Source organism: Macaca mulatta, chromosome 1 (assembly GCF_049350105.2).
Source record: "Macaca mulatta isolate MMU2019108-1 chromosome 1, T2T-MMU8v2.0, whole genome shotgun sequence".
NCBI classification, from domain to species: Eukaryota; Metazoa; Chordata; class Mammalia; order Primates; family Cercopithecidae; genus Macaca; species Macaca mulatta.
The window spans coordinates 220929885-220953199 of record NC_133406.1 but is presented as its reverse complement, the minus strand read 5'-3'; the positions used below and the strand labels follow the sequence as shown (position 1 = coordinate 220953199).

The 23315-nt window shown below is 42.7% G+C and overlaps 1 protein-coding gene across 1 annotated transcript in view; it reads left to right on the top strand.

Annotated features, from left to right (window-relative positions):
* The first annotated feature begins 1032 nt into the window (after positions 1–1032).
* The window catches only part of PLA2G5 (phospholipase A2 group V), a 65324-nt gene continuing 43041 nt past the window's right edge, over positions 1033–23315 (top strand). Inside the window, exon 1 of the mRNA XM_077967066.1 lies at positions 1033–1209. The gene's annotated coding sequence lies outside the window, so the exon portion shown is untranslated. The remainder of the gene's footprint in view (positions 1210–23315) is intronic.

Genomic DNA, 23315 nt, shown 5'->3' with positions numbered 1-23315 from the left:
CACTGATCATTCAGGAGCAGATTATTGTTGACCCACGGATCATTCAGGAGCAGATTATTTAATTTTCATGTATTTGCATGGTTTTGAGGGTTTCTTTTGGAATTAATTTCCAATTTTATTCCACAGTGGTCTGAGAGCACTTGATATAATTTTGATTTTCTTAAATTGGTTGCGACTTGTTTTGTGGTCTATCATACAGTCTATCTTGAAGAATGTTCCATATGCTGATGAATATAATATATATTCTGCAGCTGGTGGGTAGAGCGTTCTGTAAATATCTGTTGGTCCATTTGTTCTAGGGTATAGTTTAAGTCCATTGTGTCTTTGTTGACTTTCTGTCTTGATGACCTGTTTAGTGCTGTCAATGGAGTATTGAAGTCCCCCACTATTATTGTGTTGCTGTCTATCTCATTTTTTAGGTCTAGTAGTAATTGTTTTATAAATTTGAGAGCTCCAGTGTCAGGTGGATGTATATTTAGGATTGTGATATTTTCCTGTTGGATTCGTCCTTTTATCATTATATAATGTCCCTCTTTTTCCTTTAAGCTATTGTTGCTTTAAAGCCTGTTTTGTCTGTGTTAGGTTTTGAAGGGAAGATGAGGGTTACAGAAAAATACACACACACACAGAGGGCAGCTTAACAGCAAGTGCAGGCTTTATGTCCAGCATAAGACCTATAGAGGTGGGAGACCAGCTTAATGTCAGTGCCCATCCCTGCTTACAGGCTGGGGCCATCTGTAGGCCTGGGCAGGAGGGATTTGGGGAGACATGGCCTGCTGTCTGGGAAAATACTGATAACATGTTCCCAAGATGAGGCAGTTCTGGCCTGTTGTGGTGGAATGTGGTGTTCCTTGTACTTTCTCCCAGCAGAATATGATAAGAGGCAGGCTGTTTCTCATGGCCTGAATCCCTGCGGAATATTTCACTTTGAGCAAGGTCTGTGAAATGGCGGGGGACTTACAAAATGTTGCAGCTTGGACTTTCTTGTCTTCTACTTTAATATAAAAGGAAAAGGGGAGTTGTTGATTATCTGGCTGTTTCCTGTTGAATTAGGGGCACTGTAACTAGGGTTTGGGTTTTGAAGTAGTGGGTGTTCGACTTTAGAGTTGAACTGGACTTGGTGGAGGAGAAGGGATGGTATCAATGTGTTTCCGGATGGCTGCCTGGACAAGGGAGTTCAGCTTTTGGGAGACTGACTGGGCTATGAAGGTGAGTATATATAGGCCAATTGTTAGTTAAGAGGAGGACGATTAAGGGCCCTAAGAAAGGGGTAACCTGCTATCCCGGTTTTGAGTGCAGCAGAGATGTTTAGTCTGAAACAAGAAAGGTTCCCTTGTACTCCTTGCAGGGTGTGCGATGGGATTGTGACTGCTTCTTCAGTGCCCTGCTGCTCAAACCTCTAGGGGAGAATACAGATGGGCAGGCTGTGGGGCTCCGATCCCACGACAGTGTCTAGGGGTGAGTGTTTACAGCTGAGGCCCCAGTGGGCATGTGTTACAGTGTGCTCTTTTAGTTTAGCCATTTATGGGTGACTTGTGTTAACCAGTTCAATTAGACCCTCTACCTTGTTCCAAGGACAGACGGCTTTCTGTATCCTGGATTCTTGCCTTGGGGTACCACAAGAATTGGATCACACATGGGCTTGGAGAATGAATGCAAGATTTTATTGAGTGGAAGCTCTCAGCAGATGTGGGAGCCAGAAGGGAGATGGTTTTCCTCTGGAGTAAGGCCGCTTGGCACCCTGGGCTCTCCTCTAACTGCTCCCGCCAAACTCCATGTCCTTAGGCCGGTCGGTGGCCTGCCAGCATGCTATTGCCTGTTGGTGCATTCCTGTTGGTGCATTCCTCTGGACGTCCAGCCACCCGTGTGTTCCTCCACTGCTATGCGCCTCTCAACTTGCAGCTGCCTGTGTGTTCTTCCGCTGATCTGCTCCTCTCGACGTCCAGCCGCTTGTGTGTCTGCCTGCTAGCGTCTCGGGTTTTTATAGGCACAGGATGGGGGCCTGGCAGGCCAGGGTGGTCTTGGGAAATGCAACATTTGGGCAGCAATTGCCCGTCCTCACCTAGGTTTATGGGGATGGAGCCCTACCAGGGGCCATGCACTCCTCTATGCAGCACTTCTCTTCCCCACTTCCGTATCATTTAAAGGGACCACAGTCTTCTGTTCCCAGCACTTACTTATCAGTCCTGCTAACAGAGGAATGATGTGTATAGTTAGTGTGGGGTGTGTGGAGGAGGAGGAAATAGAGATTAGGAAAAGAACATGAATAGTTTGGTTGTTAGGCAAAATGTTAATGTCTGGTGATTGAAACACCAGTGTGTATGTTCCTTACCAACTTGCCGGCAGGCAAAGATAAGAGTTTGTGCTACACAGAAAGAAAACAATAGGGGTGGACAGACAAAAGTTGTAGGTTATGGTGGCAAACCATGAGAAGGTGGGGGTTGAATCCTGGATAAAGTTTTTGTTCCAACTTTTTTTTTTTAAAGTTGAATAGTTGTTGAAGGGGGCCAGCCCCTCCACACCTGTGGGTATTTCTTGTCAGGTGGGAAGAGAGAAAAGAAATAAGACACAGACACAAAGTATAGAGAGAGAACAGTGGGCTCAGGGGACCGGCGCTCAGCATACAGAGGACCCGCACGGGCACTGGTCTCTGAGTTCCCTCAGTATTTATTGATCACTATCTCTACTATCTCGATAAAGGGGATGTGGCAGGACTATAGGGTAATGATGGCGAGAGAGTCAGCAGAGAAACGTGTAAGCAAAGGTCTCTGTGTCATAAATAAATTTAAGGAAAGGTGCTGTGCCTTGATGTGCACGTAGGCCAGATTTACCTTTGACTTCACATAAGCATCTCAGTGCAGTAAAGAGCAGTACTGCCACCAGCATGTCTCACTTTCAGCCATAAGGCAGTTTTCTCCTATCTCAGTAAATAGAATGTGTGATCGGGTTTTACACTGAGACATTCCATTCCCAGGGATGAGCAGGAGACAGATGCCTTCCTCTTATCTCAATTGCAAAGAGGCCTTCCTCTTTCACTAATCCTCCTCAGCACAGACCATTTATGGGTTTCGGGCTGGGGGATGGTCAAGTCTTTCCCTTCCCATGAGGCCATAGCTCAGGCTGTCTTAGTGAGGAGAAACCTTGACAATACCCAGGCTTTCTTGGGCAGAGGTCCCTGCGGCCTTCTGCAGTGCATCGTGTCCCTGGGTACTCGAGACTGGAAAATGGCGATGACTTTTCCCAAGCATACTGCCTTCAAACACATTTTTAACAAAGCACATCCTGCACAACCTTAAATCCTTTAAACTTTGAGTCAACACAGCACGTTTCTGTGAGCACAGGGTTGGGGCTAAAGTTACAGATGAACAGCATCTCAAGGCAGAGGAATTTGTCTTAGTACAAAACAAAATGGAGTTTCTTATGTCTTCTTCTTTCTACATAGACACAGTAACAGTCTGAACTCTCTTTCTTTCCCCCACAGTTGTTAGTAAGGGTTGCCCCTGTGAAGGCTTGATAGGGAATGTTGGTCAGGGAGGAGACGAAGGCTGTTTGGTTTTGGGGAGAGAGAGAGAGAGAGAGAGAGAGAGAGAGAGAGAAAGAGAGATGGGTTTTTGTAATTAATAGCCATTGTGGTTCTGATAGGGCCGAAGGATATAGGTTGCAGTCCAGAGAATGGATTGGCTGACTAGGTGAGAGGTAGGTTTAGTTTGGACGGGGTTTATGTGGTTAGATTAACAGGAAGGGCTGTGAACTGCTGGATTTGTGTGGACAAACAAATCTAACAGTTGGAAGAAACTGGGGAGTGTGACTGATATAAGAGGTAATGTGTGAGGTTGACAAAGGGGGCCCTACTGCCAGAGGCTGGGGGTGGGGACTTAGAGTATCTCACAAAGAAGACAAAAGGAGATTTGAGTGGTAGTGAAATTTTGGAAGATACCCTGCAGCCATAGCTCCTGGATTAGTGTAGGAAATTGGAGTGGACTATCCAGGGACATGGGGAAGGAATACCAGGAAAGATCTGAAACAATGTACAAGATAAAAGATTTGAAATTGGAGGTGGAGAGTGTTATGGACCAGGACCTTCTGGATTGGCAACTTCTGGAATTTTTGTTAAGTGCAACTAGGTTAGTCCTGTAAGAAAGGAATAATTTTTTTTTTTTGGTGGGGGAGGGAATTTCTGGATGTAAATTTGGTGCTCTTTTTAGTTTGGAATGGTGTATCTGGTGTGGAAAGGATGTTAGCTTTCCTGATGTGGGAGTAGTTAGGATAACCTGGCAAGTACTCTTCCACTTAGGTTGGAGAGGGGAGGAGGAGAAGTCTGTGATCCAGATCCAGTCCACTGGTTGTAGGGACAGGGAGGAGTGTTTTGATGATGGATTTTTAGGCTGGGGCAGTTAAGTGTTGGGGTACTGTCTTATTAGATGTTGAGTGAGGTGTCATGCAGGCCAAGTATCCAGTATAGAAGTGGGAGGAGATACAGGGAGATTCTGGAGGATAAAGGGGCATTGTACATGAGTTTAAATGGGCTTAGGCTGAGGGGCTTTTAGGGCATGACTCATAAACCATGAGGGCCAATGAGTGAAGTGAAGTTCACACCATCTTAACCTCTAGGGACTGTTTGGTTACTTGTTGTTTTAAAAGGGCATTGGTCTGTTTAATTTTACCTGAAGATTGGTGGCGATAAGGAATATGGAATGCCCAGTTAATGTTTAGAGTCTTTGCTAGCTGTTGGTTAACCTGTGAAACAAATGCTGGCCTGTTGTCTGACTGAATGGAAGAGGGGAGTCCAAACGGGAGAATAATGCGGGTAATACAGAGAATAGAAGTGACGGTGCGTGTGTTTTCTTGGTGGTGGTAGGAAAAGTTTCTATCCATCCAGAGAATGTATCTATTATTGTCAGAAGGTATTGGACTCGTTTTATGGGGGGTCATGTGGGTGAAGTTGATTTGCCAGTCATTCTTGCCCTGGCAGGTGTCCTCAGGCCTGGTGTGTGGGGAAAGGAGGTGGTTTGATAGCTCCCTGAGGGGAAATTTGAGTGCAAAGGGGACATGCCTTAGTAATACCTTTGAGATTGGCAGTCATGGCAGGAAAATGCATATAAGAGTTGGCGTAGGGGGCGGTAACCAGTATGGAAATGGTTGTGTACGTGTGAAAGTACAGAAGGTTCCTGGGACTTGGGCAAGACAATTTTATTACTGAGGTAAAACCATCCTCCTTTCTGAACAGCATCAGCCCGGACGAGTGAGGTTTGTTGTTCCTGGGTATATCAGGGTGTATGTTGGGAAAAATGGGCAGTAATGATGGGGTTTTAAGGGCTGCCTGCCAGGTTGCCGAATTTGCTAAGACGTTTTCCTTGGTTATGGCATTTGTAGACTTTCAGTGTTCCTTGCAATAGATAATGGTGGCCTTTAGTGATGGTTTAGCCACCTCCAACAGTTTGTGTATGAGTTTGCCATTTCCTATGGGGATTCCTTTTTGTAGTTAGAAACCCTTTTTCTGTTAGATTAAGGCGTGAGAGTGTAGGATATGGTGTGCATATTTGGAATTGGTGTAAATTGGTTAACACTTTCCTTTTTCCCTTTGCTAGGATGGGCAACTAGCTCCTTTTGTTGAGAGGTAGTTCTACCTGTTGAGAGGTAGTATGGGGTGGGAGAGCATTGGATTCTAGGAGTTTGTTTTTGGCAATGATGACATAGCCAGCTGCTGGACATGGCTCCCTAAAAGAGCTTCTGTTAATGAACCATGTAGGTGTTCGCTGCAAAAGGGCTTGCAAAATGTGTTGGAAGCAGGAGGAGAGGATGTCTAAGAGGTCCAGGCAGGCATGAGAGAGCTCAGGTGTTTACAGAGAGGAGGGTGGCTTTAATTTCTGGAAAGTGACTAGAGGGTTACCTATGAATAAGACATAAACCTGCTGTAAGCAAGATGGCAGGAGGGATAGAAGGAATTGATGGCTTATGAGGTCCTGTAGGTTATGGGAAGATGCAATAGTAATTTGTTGGTTAGAGCGTGAGTTTCTATGCCTCTGAGGCCAGCAATGTGATCACACCCAAGGTTTTTAGGCAGAGTTGCAAGCCTTGGATGACAGAGTCCAGTTGTTTTGAGAGGTATGCAATGGTTTGTGGGGTGTTGCTGTATGTTTGGCAGAGTAGTCCAAGAGCAAGGCCTTGGTTAGAATGTACCTACAGAGTAAAGGGCTTGGTGGGTTGGGCAGTCCCAGTGCTAGGGTCATTAAAAGGGCATTTTGTTTTGTTTTTAAAGAGGTAGTTGATGGGGTGAGCTGGGTTCAGGGGTTCTAGGATTGGCCTTGTGAGATACTTCTGGCTGTGAATTCATGTAGAGCAGCTTGGCCAGCAAGCTGAAGTTGGGAATTCACAGTTGGAAGTATCCCACAAGGCCCAAGAAGGAGAGGAAGCCCTTCTTTGTGTGGGGAAGGGGTTTGTCCCTAATTAGCTCCTTTTGTTGGGTTGGGATGGCCAAAGAATTAAGGGTTAGAGCAATCCCAAGGTAAGTGACTTGGGTTTAGGCTACCTGAGACTTTGTGGGTGAGACCTGATATCTTCAACTATGGAGGAAGTTTAAAAGCTGAGTGGTGTGTTGGATGGACAGGTCAAAGGGGGGCTACAGAGAAGGAGGTTATTGATGTATTGAAGGAGGGTGTTAGGAGCAAGGGGAAGTTCAGCTAGGTCCTTGGTGAAGGCCTGTTCGAATAGGAAGAGGCTATTCCGGAACCCCTGTGGAAGTCCATATTAGTTGGGTGGACGTGTGAGTATCAGGATCTGACCCAGTGAAAGTAAAAAACTTTGGGAAGCCAGATCCAAGGGAACAGTAAAAAAAGGCATTCTTTGGATCCAATACAGAGAAGTGTGTGGTAGATAGGGGAATATGGGAGAGTAGAGTATGTGGGCTGGGGACCACTGGATGGATTGAAACCACTGCCTGGTTATTAACTCAGAGATCCTGGACCACGTGATAAGACCCATCTGGTTTTCTTGACAGCCAGGATAGGGGTGTTTTGGGGAGAGTTGACAGGCTTGAGAACTTGAGCTTGTAAAAGTTTACAGAGTAGGTTTGAGGTCCCTGAGGCCGGCTGGGTTAAGGGGATATTGAGACTGATGAAAGGAGGAAAAGGGAGGTTCACCCACTAATTGGAGACAGGTGTTGGATGTGTTGTCCAGCAAAGGGGTTGATCCTTGCCAGAGTCACCCAGAAAGAGGAAGGAAGGAAAAAGAGGATGGAGAGTTTGATCAGGATCTGGAGGTCAGCCCAGGGCTGGAGAAGAAGAGAGAATGAGAGAAGGGGGCTGGGAACAGGGAGTCCACTCAGGATCTGGAAGCAGGCCTGGGTCTAGTTTTTGCTGCTTACTGCTTTCCAGATTGCAGGAGAAGACTTACCAATTTAGAAAATCCCTGTTCCAGGTTTTGGCACCCAAAATGTTAGGCTTTGAAGGGTAAGTGAGGGTTAAAGAAAGACACAGAAAGAGAGAGAGAGAGAGAGCAGCTTAACAGCAAATCCAGGCTTTATGTCCAGAATGTGACCTATAGAGATGGGAGACCAACTTAATGCCAGTTCCCACCACTACTTACAGGCTGGGGCAATTGATAGGCCTGGGTGGGAGGGGTATTGCGGGGCATGGCCTGCTGCCTGGGAAAATGTTGATAACGTGTTCCCAGGATGAGACAGTTCTGGCCCTTTTCCGGCAGAATGTGGTGTTCCTTGCATTTTCTCCCAGCAGAATATAAGAGACAGGCTGTTTCTCACAGCCTGAACCTCTGTGGAATGTTTCACTTTGACCAAGGTCTGCAAAATAGTAGGCATCTTACAAAATGGTGCAGTTTGGACTAACAATCTGATGTAAGAATAGCTACTCCTGCTTGCTTTTGGTGTCCATTTTCATGGAATATCTTTTTCCACCCCCATACCTTAAGTTTATGTGAGTCCTTATGTATTAGATGAGTTTCTTGAAGACAGCAGATACTTGGTTGGTGAATTCTTATCTATTCTGCCAGTCTGTATCTTTTAAGTAGAGCATATAGGTCATTTAAACATTCAATGTGAGTACTGAGATGTGAGGTATTATTCAGTTTATTGTGCTAGTTGTTGCCTGAATACCTTGTTTTTGTTTTGTTTTTTTATTTCATGGTGTTACCGTTTTATAGGTCCTGTGGGATTTATGCTTTAAGAAGGTTGCATTTTGGTGTATTTCAAGCTTTTGTTTGAAGATTTAGAACTCCTTTTTTGTAGTGCTGGCTTGGTAGTGGCGAATTCTCTCAGCATTTGTTTGTCTGAAAAGGACTTTATCTTTCTTTCATTTCTGAAGCTTAGTTTTGCTGGATACAAGATTCTTGGTTGATAATTGTTTAGTTTAAGGAGACTAAAGATACAACCCCAATCGCTTCTAGCTTATAGGGTTTCTGCTGAGAAATCTGCTGTTAATCTGATAGGTTTTCTTTTGTAGGTTACCTGACACCTTCACAACTCTTAAGATTCTTTCCTTTGTCTTGACTTTAGATAACCTGATAACTATGTGTCTAGGTGATGATCTTTTTGTGATGAATTTCCTGGGTGTTCTTTGAGCTTTTTGTATTTGGATGTCTAGATCTCTAGCAAGGTCAGAGAATTTTTCCTCAATTATTTCCTAAAATACATTTTCCAAACTTTTAGATTTCTTCTTTGGGAACACCAATTATTCATTCTTATATTTGGTCATTTAACATAATTTCAAACTTATTGGAGGCTTTGTTCATTTTTTAAAATTCTTTTTTCTTTTCTGCTTGTCAGATTGGATTAATTAGAAAGCCTTGTTTTCAAGCTCTGAAGTTATTTCTTCTACTTGTTTTCTTCTATTGTTGAAACTTTCCAGTGTATTTTGCATTTCTGTGTGTCTTTTATTTCCTGAAGTTGCAATTGTTTTTTTATTCATGCTCTCTATTTCTCTAGAGACTTCTTTGTCCATATCCTGTATTCTTTTTTAAATTTCTTTCTTTTTTTTTTTTTTTTTTTTTTGTTTGAGACAGAGTTTTGCTCTTGTTGCCCAGGCTGGAGTGCAATGGCATGATCTTGACTCACTGCAACCTCTGCCTCCTGGGTTCAAGTGATTTTCCTGCCTCAGCCTCTGGAGTAGCTGGGATTACAGGCATGTACCACCACACCTGGCTAATTTTGTATTTTTAGTAGAGATGAGGTTTCTCCATGTTGGTCAGGCTGGTCTTGAACTCCCGACCTCAGATGATCTGCCTGCTTTGGCCTCCCGAAGTGCTGGGATTACAGGTGTGAGCCACCGCATCTGGCCTTTTAAAAATTTCTTTAAGTTGGTTTTCACCTTTCTCTGGTGCCTCCTTGAGTAGCTTAATAATTGACCTTCTGAATTATTTCTCTGGCAATCCAGAGATTTCTTCTTGGTTTGGATTCATTGCTGGTGAGCTAGTGTGATCTTATGGGGTTGTTAAAGAACCTTGCTCTGTCTTATTACCAGAATTGTTTTTTTTTTTTTTTGGTTCCTTCTCATTTGAGTAGACTGTGTCAGAGGAAAGATCTGGGGTTCAAGGGCTGCTATTCAGATTCTTTTGTTCCATGGAGTGATCCCTTGATGTGGTGCTTTCCCCCTCCTTTTAGGGATGGGGCTTCCTGACAGCTGGACTGCAGTGATCATTATTGTTCTTCTGGGTCTAGCCACCCAGCAGAGCTACTGGGCTCTGGACTGGTACTAGGGAATGCCTTCAAAGAGTCCTGTGATGTGATCTGTCTTCAGGTCTCTCAGCCATGGATACCAGCACCTGCTTCAGTGGAGGTAGCAGGGAAGTAAAGAGGACTCTGTGAGGTTCCTTGGTTGTCGTTTTATTTGGTGTGCTGGTTTTCTTGAATGCTGGTTGTGCTAGCAGTGAAATTGTCACATGGACAGACTCAGGACCTCTAGTTGGCCAGGATGTTACAGGCAGTGGAATTAGTTGTTGTTTTCTCCTTTCTTGGAGCAGGTTTGTACTGTTATGAGTTGCTGTAATGGCTTGCATTGGCTGGCCTCCAGCTAGCGGCTGATGCTTTCAAGAGACTATCAGCTGTGGTAGTATGGGGGAATACAAGTTTGCCCTAAGGTTGCCTAAGTAAGTATTCAGGTTTTTCAGGCAATGGGCGGGATCATAGAGCTCCCAAGAGATTATGTTTTTTGTCTTTGGCTACCAGGGCTGGTAGAGATGGACCATCAGGTGTGAGTGGGGTTAGGCATGTCTGAGCTCAGATTCTCCTTGGATGGGGCTTGCTGCAGTGGCTGTGGGGGATAGGGATGTGGTTCTCAGGCCAATGACATTATGTTCTCAGGGCTGCTTTTGCCGTGTCATACAGGTCACCAGGGAAGTAGGGGAAAGCTGGCAATGACAGGCTTCACCCAGTTCCCATGCAGCCAGCAAGACTAGTCTCATTCCCACTGTGCTCCACCATCAGCACTGAGTTTATATCCAGGCAGCTGGAGAGCAGGAAAGGAAAGTGGAAGATAAACCAAGTGTATAATTTCTAAGAAATTGACCTTTTTTTTTTTAATGTGGGGACATGAACAGTGGACTTTATAGTCTTTGGTGCCTTCTTACTGAGAAATTTCCTTTAGCACCTATTTTTATTAGTTTTTAGACCAAAGAAAGTCAAACACCATTTTATATTTAATAATGCTTCTTGTATGATTTTTATACCAGAAAAGCTAAATTTCACCTTTATATTAGTGTGTTATTAATGTTAAACTTACATTTCATAAAACCTTGTAGACATATTTATCCAATTTTTAATGTCTGACCATAAGGTACGATTTCTATAGAGTCTTTTTAACCTTTTTAAATAAGTTTTGTTAAAGAGCAGATTAGTGCTTTAAGAAAAACCTGCTGTGCTTTGATTTTAATGTTCAGTTCACAGAAAACCTGGATGATACTCCTTTAACTTTAGCCAATATGCTTACACATAGAATTTCCTTTACAATTAATGTTTTAAAACTTGCTTAAATGTTTAAAACAATTTTTAACCTTTTAATGTAAAAATTCACATTCTTATGCCTCCTTATAATCCTTTTACCAGAGGTATATTTTACTTTCCTTATACACCTTGCACATACACTGTTTCTTCAATACTTTTACATTCAGGTGGGCTAATTGCTTTTAAATTATACAACATTTCTTGCATAAATTCTTTTTTTATAACTTTTTTTCTCTTTCACAACTTTCACAGACAATTCTTTGACATACCTCAATTTTCTGACTTATTACAAACATTTCTTTCTTTAAACAACCAGTTAATTTATTTCAGAACAAGAATTTACCATATAACATTCTTTTTACATAAATTTCCCCACTCCCTTTTTTCTCTCTCTCTTTTTTTTTTGAAGATGATAACCATTTTTTTCAAAAGCAAATTTCCTTTATATCTGTGGACTAGACTGTCTAGGGCCACAAGATTAGAAGTTACTATATGTTACACTATTAACTTTTAGCAAAGTTTATTTTTGTTAAAAACCTTGTAAATTTGGGATTTCAATTATCCTTTGCTATTAATAAGACCTGTTTAGTCCAAATTAACTTAGAATTGGTATAGATGGCTTTTTTTCTCCCTTCAATTACCCAGGAGGAAGCATCCACAATCCTGTCCTGAAGGGAGTTCCTCCCATACAAAGTTGGACCTTTGTATGGTAATTAAGATTTAGATCCCCCGTTAGGAAACCTGCTGGGTTAAGAGAATTTTCAGTGGTTAATGTTAAATCATCTTTTTTTTTTTCCCTTAGGATACTTCCGAACTGGTAAGGTGTGCTCACAATGAGGTTTCCTCTGAAAGTTATTTTTCTACTTTCTTCTGTTAGTAAAGCAATTGCCACTAAAGATTGAAGGGTTAAGGATTTTTGATAGGAAGGCCTCAGTGCTTTCGGGATATGCCCTTGTTCACACTGACAACAAAGTGGTATTGGAGTGTTATAGGGTTACGGAGAATACCTTTAATTATCAATTATAGGTTTTAAATTTACCTTGGCTTTTAAAGGAATAGGGTACACTGTGTTTTCCTTAACTCCTAGTATATCTCTCTCTTTCTTTCTCTCTTTGACTTTCTGTCTTTCTTTCTCTCTTTGACTTTCTGTCTCTCTCTCTTTGACTTTCCTTTTGCCTCTGTCTCTTCCTCTCTCTCTCTGCCTCTCTCTCTCTCTCCTTGACTCCCTCTTTGTCTCTCTACCTCTTTCTCTCTGTCTCTTCCTCTCTCTCTTTGCCTCTTTTTCTCTCTGTCTCTTTCCTCTCTCTCTCTCTCTGCTGGTCTTTCCCTGCCTCTGCCAGCCACTTATACTGCTGTTCTCTCAACCACTGTAGGGCCGGGGCGGGGGGGCGGGGGCGGGTTCTAAAACCAGCTGTAACCAAGTGTCTATGTACGGGAACTGGTCTGGGTGCCCTGGCTTACAGGTTACCTTCTGCCATACCTTTGAAACAAGAGACCTGTCCAGGCTTCCTTCTGATGGCCAACTCACCTCTAATGCTGGCCAGTCTATTTCACACAAAGTTCTAAGTTTTCCTGGTGTCATAGTAACACCGTAATCTCCCTTGAATTCTTTCTTGAAATTTTTCAACATAGTTCCTAGTGGGGTGGGCTTCCTTTGTATCTAACCCATGCTTCCTCGAGATAAAACACCATGCTCACATCACACGCACACCACAGATCAAAGAATGGGTAAAAAGGGCACACATACACTTTTACAGTTTATGCAAAACCAGAATCAAAACCAAAATCAGAGTATCAAGAAATCCAAGCTAGGTTGAAACCAAAACCAATGTATCAAGCAATCCAAGTCAGGTCAAAAACAAAACCAAAGTGCTGGTACAGGCATGCTGTGGGTGATCAGGCCACGCTTCTACTCAAATGGAGTGGGCAAGTTCCAAAGACCAGTCTTACCAAGTTTCAGATGTCCAGACCCCAAGTGCCAGTTCCTTCCTGGTGTTCAGCCACCACATTGATCCTCCATGGAGGCCTGCCACATGCTGCTCTGGTGAGGCATCCCACCAGGGCAATTGCCTAGCCGGGAGTGCTCTTTGGATCTGCATCACTCAGACTGGTTGGAGTCCCCTGCAGGGATGCTCCACAGGGCAAGCCTAAGTTGCTTAAGGGGCTGCCTAGACCGTCCACCAATTACCTGGCTTTCCAGTCAGGGAACCAAGAAATATAGCAGAAAAAGCCACAGACAAAATTCCTCAGACACTGAGTTAAAGAAGGAAGGAGCTTTATTCGGCAAGGAACTTTGGCAGACTTAAGTCTCAAAAGCCGAGCTCCCCAAGTGAACAATTTCTGTCCCTTTTAAGGGCTTACAACTCTAAGGGGGTCCACATGAGAGGGTAGTGATGATTGAGCAAGCTGGGAGTATGTGACTGGAGGCTGCATTCACCAGTAATCAGAATGGAACAGAAGAGGACAGGGATTTTTCACAGTGCTTTTCCATACAATGTCTAGAATCTATAGATAACATAACCAGTTATATCAGGGGTCGATCTTTAACTACCAGGCCCAGGGTGGAGTGCCAGGCTGTCTGCCTGTGGATTTCACTTCTGCCTTTTAGTTTTTACTTCTTTCTTTGGAGGCAGATATTGAACATAAGACAATATGAGGGGTGGTCTCCTCCCTTACTTCGAGCAGAATTAGGGGCAGTGTGGGAACCTAGAGTGGGAGAGATTAAGTGGAAGGAAGATTTTGCGGTAAGGGGTGGTGGTATTGTGGGGTTGTTAGAAGGAATAGTTGTCATATAGAATGATTGGTGATGGCCTGGATATGGTTTTGTATAGTTGAGAAACTAAACAGAAGACACAAGGTCCAAATAAGAGAAGGAGAAAAACAGGTATTATAGGACTAAGAATTGGGGGGACCAGGGACATCCAATTAGAGAGTGTCTAAGCGGGCTCAGTGTAATTATTTGCTTGGTTGGCGAGTTTTTGGGTTCTAACCTTGAGCTTTTTTATGTTGTCATATACCAGGCCAGATTGATTTGGGTAAAAACAACACTCTTTATTTAAAAATATATGGAGGTTTTTTTTTTTTTTTTTTTTTTTTTTTTTTTTTTAAGTAAATGAAGGCCTTGGTGATTTTGGAGGAAAGAGAAATGCAAAGCCAGCAATTGTTTGTTAAAGAAGGATTAGAAACAACTAGGAGAGAGTGAGTGAGATTGATAGTATGGTGGAGATAGCTGGGGAGAGGTAGAGGGTGGCATAAGAATGGGAATGAGAATGCGAGTAAATATAAAAGTAAAGAATATGACTTCATCAAGGTGAAAGAATTGGAGTGTACCTTTCCACTGAAGATCTTCTATCCACTTTAAGGAGACTTAAGGATGGTGGTTTGAGGTAAAATCAGGATATACCAGTTAAGATGGTTGGGAGGAAAAGTGTAAACCAGCAGTGTAAACAAAGGCAGGGCATTTATGAGTAGTTGAGAATGGTGAAGGAGTATGACTAGACAGAAGATGGTAGGGATGACAAATTTTTGGGGTGCAGTCCAAGTTGGGCTGGTGTCTGGAATGAGACTGGGGCCTAATAAAAAGGAGTGTTTATACAGGAGCTCAAATGGGCTGTACCCTGTAGCATCCTGAGAACAGGCCTGAATTCTGAGAAGCGCAAGTGGTAAAAGTAGTGTCCAGATTTTTTTAAGTTGGTGGCTGAGCTTGGTGAGGTGTGTTTCTAAAAGACCATTAGTCTGTTTTACCTTTCCTGAAGACTGAAGGTGATAAGGGGTATGAAGGTTCCACTGAATACCAAGAGCCTGAGAAACTGCTTGGATGATTTGACTGATAAAGGCCGGTCTGTTATCAGACTGTATAGAGGTGGGAAGGCCAAACAGAGGAATTATGTCTGACAGAAGGGAAGAAATGACCGTGGTGGCCTTCTCAGACTTTGTGGGAAAGACCTCTACCCATCCAGTAAAAGTGTCTACCTAGACCAAGAGATATTTTAGTTTCCTGACTTGGGGCATGTGAGTAAAGTCAATTTGCTAGTCCTGGGCAGGGGCAAATCCCCGAGCTTGATGTGTAGGGAAGGGAGGGGGCCTGAACAATCCCTGAGGAGGAGTAGAATAGCAGATGGAACACTGAGAAGTGATTTCCTTGGGGATAGATTTCCATGATGGAAAGGAAATGAGAAGTTCTAAGAGATGGGCTAGTGGCTTATAACCTACATGGAAGAGGTTATGAAATGACGACACAATAGAATGGGCCTGTGAGGCTGGAAGGAGATATTTTCCTTGGTCTAAGAACCATTTGCCTTGTGTGGGAAGTGATTGATAGGTGGAAGTTTCAGTGGGGGAGTAGGTGGGAGTGACTGATGAGAATGAGAAAACCTGGAAGTGAGGGACAGAAATTGGAATGCTAGCTGCTTCTTTAGCTACCTTATCAGCATAAGTGTTGCCCTGAGTGATGGGATCTGATGCCTTTTGATGGCCCTTGCAGTGAATGACTCCATCTTCCTTTGGAAATAAAGTGGCCTTGAGAAGAGTTTTTATTAAAGAGGCATTAAAGATAGAAGACCCTTGCATAGTGAGGAAACTTCTTTCAGCCCATATAACAGCATGGTGGTATAGGATATGGAAGGCATATTTAGAGTCAGTATAAATATTGACATGTAGTCCTTTTGCAAGAGTGAGGGCCTGAGTTAAGGCAATGAGTTCGGCTTGCTGAGAGGTAGTGGAGGGGGGCAGAATGGTAGCCTCAATGATAGATGTGAAAGATACTATAGCATAACCTGCCTTTGCTGGTGAGTGGTGATTAGGCCTGGTGGAACTGCCATTAGTAAACCAAGTGTGATCCGAGTGAGGAACAGGAAAGAAGGAAATATGTGGAAATGGAGTGAATGTCAGGTGGATCAGAGAGATACAGTCATGGGGGTCAGGTGTGGTATTAGGAATAATGTGGGGCTAGCCTAAAACAGTAAGGTCAAGTTGTTTGGGCAGAAAGGCTACACGGTGTGGTCCTGGCTCTTGTGTAAGAATTTTGACCTCACAGCCCTGTAGGTTGACTGTGTGTAATGAAAAGGGTAGGGATGAGTTAAGGAGAGCTAGCGCGGGAGCAGATTTTAGGGCTGTTTTTAAGGAATGGAAAGAGGAGCAGTGAAGGGATTTGGGATCTATGGGGTCAGCTAGGTTTGCTTTTGTGAGTTTATATAATGGTTTAGTCAGGATGGCAAAACCGGGTATCCAAAGGCGAAAATACCTAACTATGTGTAGGAAGGAAAGGAGTTGTTACTTTGTAGAAGGGGTTGGGGTTTGGGAGATTAGCCAGACATGATCAGCAGGGACAGCGTGTGTGTTTTTATTAAGAATTATGCAGAGATAGGTAATGGATGAGGAAGAAATTTGGGCTTTGGAGAGGGATACGTGATATTCTTTTGACAACAGATGTTGGAGGAGCAGGAGGGTATCCTGTTGGGAAGATTTGTAGGACAGGCTATAAAGTAGAAGCTTGTCAAAATATTCAATAAGGTGAGAAGCAGATGGATGGAAAGAAAGTAAATCATGAGAAAGGGCTTGACTGAAGTAATGGGGGCTGTTCCTGAAGCCTTGTGGCAGTACAGCCTAGGTAAGTTGCTGAGACTGATGGGTGTCAGGGTCAGTCCAAGTAAAAGCAAAGAGAGGCTGGGATGAGGGGTGCAGGGGAATAATGGAAAAAGCATCTTTAAGATCAAGAATGGAATAGTGAGTTGTGGAGGGTGGCATTGAGGACAAAAGAGTGTACCGGTTGGGCACCATGGGGTGTATAGGCAAAACAATTTGGTTGATAAGGTGCAGATCCTGAACTAACGTGTAAGACTTGTCCAGTTTTTGGACAGGTAAAATGGGGAATTGTAAGGAGAGTTTATAGGCTTTAGAAGGCCATGCTGTAACAGGCGAGTGATAACAGGTTTTAATCATTTTAAAGCCTGCTGTGGGATGGGATATTGGCTTTGAGTGGGGTAAGGGTGATTAGGTTTTAATGGGATAGTAATGGGTGTGTGATCAGTTGCCAGGGAGGAAGTAGAGGTGTCCCATACCTGTGGGTTAAGGTAGGGGGATATGAGAGGAAGATGCAAAGGAGGCTTTGGGTTGGGAAGAAGGGCAGCAAGGAGCTGTGGCTGTAGTCCAGAATTAGTCAGGGAAGTAGATAATTTGGTTAAAATGTCTCAGCCTAATAAGGGAACTGGGCAGGTGGGGATAACTAAAAAAGAGTGCATAAAAGGAAGTTGTCTAAGTTGGCACCAGAGTGGGGGAGTTTTAAGGGGTTTTGAAGCTTGGCTGTCATAACCCATGAGAGTTATGGAGGCAAGGGAAACAGGCCCTTGAAAAGAGATAATGTGGAGTGGGTAGCCCCCCTATCAATTAAACAGGGGATGGACTTACCCTCCACTGTGAGAGTTACCCAAAGCTCGGTGTCTGTGATGGTTCAGGGGGCTTCCGAGGTGATCGGGCATTGTCAGTCTTCAGCCACTAAGCTGAGCAGATCTGGGAAGGAGTCAATCAGAGAGCCTTGGGCCGGAGTGTTAGGGGCTCCAGGAGTGGCTGCCAGGCAAGCTGGGCAGTGTGATTTCTAGTGGGTCCCTGCACAGATCGGACATGGCTTGGGAGGACTCCTGGACTGTGGGCATTCCTTGGCCCAGTGGCCAGATTTCTGGCACTTGAAGCAAGATCCTGATGGAGGAGGTCCTGTAGGAATGCTTGACCACTGTGGCTTAGGCATGTGCAGCTTAGGCATTTTGAAGTTCTTGCGTGGTGGAGGTGTGGCTGGGTTTTGTCTCACAGCAGAGGCAAGTAATTGTAACTCAGAAACGCGTAGCTGTCTGGCTGCCTTCTCTCTATTATTGCACACCTTGAAGGCAAGGTTGATTAATTCCTGTTGTAGGGTTTGAGGGCCAGATTCTAATTTTTGAAGCTTTATTTAATGTCTGGAGCAGATTAGGTAATAAAATATGTATTGAGAATAAGACGGCCTTCTGGCACCTCTGGGTCCAAGGCTGTAAAATGTCTAAGGGTTGTTGCCAAACAAGCCATGGACTGGGCTGGGTTTTTATAGTTGATAAAAAAGAGCCTAAATGCTAACTGATTTAGGAGAGGTTAGATAAAGAAAAAGGAGCATTAACCTTGACTACGCCTTTAGCTCCAGCCACCTCTTTAAGAGGAAATTGTTGGGCAAGTGGAGGAGGGCTAGTCATGGAATGAAACTGAAAGCTAGACTGGGTGTGAGGAGGGGAGTTGATAGAAGGATTATAGGGTGGAGGAGCAGAGGCTGAGGAAGAATTGGAGCCTGATTCAGCCTGACGGGGAGCGACCTGAGGAGGAGCAGTCTGGGGAGGAGGGGAGAGGTCAGATGGGTTGGTAGAAAAGGAAGATTGAAACGACTCAGCAAAGCTTGGGGTTGGGACTGAGGGGACAGGTGGGAGGGAAAGAAGGAGGATTTGGGATGAGTTGCATTGGGAACAGAGACTAAGGGGGGACCGATGTGTAAAAGAATGCCTAGACATCAGGCATTTCAGACCATTTGCTCATTTTATGACAAGAATTATCTAGATCTTGTAGGATGGAGAAATTGAAAGTGCCATTTTCTGGCTATTTAGAACCATTGTCAAGTTTGTATTGGGGTCAAGCAGTATTGCAGAAGAAAATAAGGCATATAAGGCATCTAGGTGTTCTTTTGTTTTTGTTTTGTTTTGTTTTTGTTTTTGTTTTTGTTTTTGTTTTTTGAGATGGAGTCTCGCTCTGTTGCCCAGGCTGGAGTGTGTAGTGACGCAATCTCGGCTCACTGCAAACTCCGCTTCCTGGGTTCACATCATTCTCCTGCCTCAGCCTTCTGAATAGCTGGGACTACAGGCACCCACCACCATGCCCGGCTAATTTTTTGTATTTTTAGTAGAGTCGGGGTTTCACTGTGTTAGCTAGGATGGTCTCGATCTCCTGACCTCATGATCCACCCACCTCAGCCTCCCAAAGTGCTGGGATTACAGGCATGAGCCACCATGTCTGGCCGGCATTTAGGTTTTAGGTCAGGTGTGAGCTGAAGAGGTTTTAAGTTCTTGAGAACACAGGCTAAGGGAAAAGAAGAAGGAATGGAGGGTGGAAGGTTGCCCATAGTGAAGGAGGCAAGCCCAGAGAAAAGAGAGGGTAGAGACACAGAGAGAAGGGTTGGGGGCTTACTTGCCCCCCTCGGGGAGGTGGTGCTTGCCACCAAGGTGAAAGAAAGGTCAAGGCAGGCATCCCCGCAGTGATCAGACACCTCTGAAACATGGGTGAATAATCAGGCAGTCATCTCCGCAGTGATTAAACACCAAGGGAAGACTGTCTTCCCGAGTCTGTGACTGGCGCTGGAGTTTTGGGTTCATGGATAAAACATGTCTCCTCTGTCTCTACCAGAAAAGGAATGGAACTGAAATTAAGAGAAGGGAGAGGTTGAAGGGTGGTGCCAAAATTGAAAGGAGAAGGAGGTTGAGGGATAGTGAGAGAGGTTGGAGAAGAGTAAAAAAAGGCCACTTACCCGATTTAAAATTGGTGAGATGTTCCTTGGACTGGTTGGTCTGAGGACCAGAGGTCATAGGTGGATCTTTCTCAGGGAGCAAAGAGCAGGAGGATAGGGGATTGATCTCCCAAGGGAGATCCCCCTATCCGAGTCACAGCAGCAAATGTCACGCACCTCCGTGCGCAGGCTGCACCCAGGTGAAATAAACAGCTTTATTGCTCACGCAAAACCTGTCTGGTGGTCTCTTCACACTGATGCGCATGACACAGAGAATCCCTGATATCCCAATATTTGGTTGAGATCCGAAGTTTATTTTGCTGTACAACTTCCCCCCTCCCCGCCCCCTTTTTTGAGTTTTACTTGCTTCCAACAAGGAAAGCAAGATTTCCTGTTTCCATGATGTTGGAAGGCAGGTAACTCCTTTATGGAATTTGAGCTCACTCCCAGCAGGGAGGATGAGTTTGAGTTTTTTCCTGCTTCTAGGATGGTAGAGGACAGTCTTCAGCCTGAGACCCATCCCTAGGTAAGTAGCTGAATTTGGATTTTGTCTTGTCTAAAGTCTAACAACCAGCTTGTCTCAATTTCTTTTTACCATTAGAGTGCTCAGCGATCATGTTGTTGGTTTTTTGTTGTTGTTGTTTCTTCTGGTCTTTTGCCAATCAGATTTGACCAACTCTACCTGACTTGGTTAAATCCAAGTGAGAATTCCAAATGATGGGTAACAAAACCTCTCTAATTTGGTTAAAATTCCTTGCAACTGCAAAAGAGGAAAACAAAAACAAACAAAAAAAGAAATGAAACCACGTGCTTGGTTTCTGTGTTTACTTCCTGTCTTAAAAAAAAAATGTTCTTTTACTTTTTTTCCACCCTATGTCTCCTTCCCTCTCTTGCCATCTGCAACACCAAAAATCTAGAAAAGTCTTCTAATGACTTGACCCCCTTTAAAGAATTCGGAACAAAGGCACCAATCACCCCTTTTGGGATGTTCTTCTTTCTTTGTGGAATTTTGAGAGTCACGGGCAGATTCTTCTTAGGTCTAAAGCTCTGTTTTCCTGTATTGAATGACCTGACCTCTTTGGCTTTGGGGATACCAGTGATTACCTTGTACTGTGAGAGGATTTGACCTTGGCATCTGTAATGGCAAACAGGAGCTACAAAGTAGGGGTGGCTGGGCACAGTTTACAGAAAGTGGTCTTGGCTGTTGTTTCTTATTTTCTCCTAGGAAGTTGTTGTTTAAGGACCCTAATTCTAGTTTGGAGATGCATTCTAAAGGGTCTTCTCTATTTATTTTTTCTCCCAAAATTCATCTTGATTGAGCTTGTCTGTGTGCATTTGTGTGAGGAACTGTTGTTTTCATAGGTAAATGAGAGACTGAGTTTTCTCAGCTCTGAAGAGAAAGGTCATTTTGCTCCTCCCAGCCAAAAGGTGCCCTTGTGTGACCAGGGGCCTTGTGGGAGCATCTGGGGGTTTGACCCCTGTGATTTACAGCAGCCCTGCGGGGAAATCCTCAACAACAATTAATTTGAAAGAATAAGGCTCATCCAGGAAACTCATATAAGGGCTGATGGCCCAGCGTTTTGAGACCTCTCTGAGGTCATATACCTCTGGAGAGAGAAACTGAGACATGTAAGAGGATGGAAACAACTCAGTGGTGACACACTGTGGAGTCCTGCCCACAAGCAAGCACACATTGATCCACCACCCAAAAACCCTAGGCCACAACCCAGTTCCTCCTTTTAGGAATTAAAAAAGCGGGAAATAAATGATGTAAGAATGAGGAGCAAAGAAAGAGAATGACTCCTCTGTGAGTACTCTGTAAGTTTTATGGCATCTCTACTTGGGAGAGTTTATGTAAAATGGAAGTAGTATGGTCTTTGTGCACATTTACATTAAGGAAAAAGAGCTGTAAGGTCAACCTGCAAAGTATAGAGTTCCTAAGTTCTCTTTTTTCCTCTATTTTATTTTCTGCCTGCTTTAAATCTGCTGTTATTTTTCTATTAAGATAAAAATCACTGTTTGGATCCAACAGATTTTTTGTTTGCAAGCTGGTGAATTTGTATTTATCTCATGGCTAAAATTCTGAAGTAAAAGCTATAGGATCTTTGTGTGTGTGTGTGTGTGTGTGTGTGTGTGTGTGTGTGTGTATGTGTATGTGTGTATATATTTAAAAGGCCTTATAATTTCTATAATTCGATGTTTAATTGGCAATTCAATCCATTTTAATTTCCCTCTAGTTCACTGGACTTTTTCTCTCTGTACCTAATGATGTAAATTTTACTATTTGATTTTCACCTGATTTGTTTCCTTTAATATGTGAATTTAAGACGACTTAGCTGACAACTGCCTAGGGTTGCCAATAATTGATACAGGTTATTGAAACAGGTTTTCAAGAATTTTAAAGTCTGAGAGGAGAAAAAAGAGTTTTTTATGACTCTATAAGATGTACTTCTATTGGCATGCCTAATACATCTATCTATTTATGTGTTGTGTACACAATGTTTCACTACTGAAAATATATAAAAGAGCTCTAATTAATTGGCTTCAGAAAATAAAAGCTCTTGAATCAAATACTTTGTCAGGAAAAAAGAAAAGAGTAGTCAAATGCTTTTTCAGGTTTACGTAACTTAAGTAAAATTTTAATAAATAAGATAGCTTTAAAATTATTGGTAAAGTGTAATAATATTAGAAATATCTTAAGAATTTCCAGCATGCATTTTTATTTGTGCTTATTAATCAAGAAATTCATACATATCCCTGCAAATACTATAAGGCATCAAAATTTGGAATAGGGATTACAAAACTCTAAACCAAGCCCCAAACAGAATGACCTTTGCTTGTGTAATTTCTAATAAATAAGACATTGATATTTGTTTAATGAAACTAGCTACATCTTGAATTTAGTAAGATTACCATAACTTCTAATCTTATGGCTTTAGGCAGTCAAGTCCACAGGCAGTAAGGTTTGTTTTGGGAAAGGACTGTTATCATCTTTGTTTCAAAGCTAAAGTATAAACTAAGTTCCTCCAAAAGTTAGTTTGGCCTATGCCCAGGTATGGACAAGAAGAGTTTGGAGGTTAAAAACAAGATGGAGTCAGTTAGGTCAGATCTTATTCGCTGTCTCTGTTGTAATTTTGCAATGGTGGTTCCATAACTTTAAATGATGAGTATGACAGTTTTCATAAATAATCTAGATGAATGATTAAAATAAAATAATTAGGTAAATGTAATGGCATAAATACTTGTAGACAAATGTCACAATTTAGAATCTAAAGTTATATTAAATTAAGTAATAGATATTTCATTATTTGGGTATTTTCTAATAAAAATACATTTGTAGGAAAACATTCTTTCTAAAAAAATTGTGTTCTTTTTAAAAAGTTGAACAATTTTTGTCTAATTCAAAGCTTATTTAAAGGTTATATATAAAACAAGGTAAAAGGAATAAGGAAATAAGAGAGGTGGAAAGAAGTTATAAAAATAAAGAGGTTTTTTTTTGGTAAAAAAAAAAAAAAAAGCTTAGAAAGATAAATAATTTTATATGAGAAAGAATCTTGTATGGTAAATTTAGTCCTAGAATAAAATGACTAGTTATTTAAGAAACAGGGATGTTCAGGACAAACCAGAAAGCTCAGGCATATCATGAATGGTCTGTGTAAGTCACAATAAGAGGATTTATTTAAAAAAAGTTTTTATACAATCAAGTTATCTATAATTAAAGGTACATCATAACGGTCTTTCTAGAGATCGGGCTTGATGTAAAAAAACTTACACACTAAATTGGTTAGAACAATGAAATTTTCTTAAGGAATTGATTTACTCTTAATAAATTATAAGAGCTTTTAATTTTTTTTA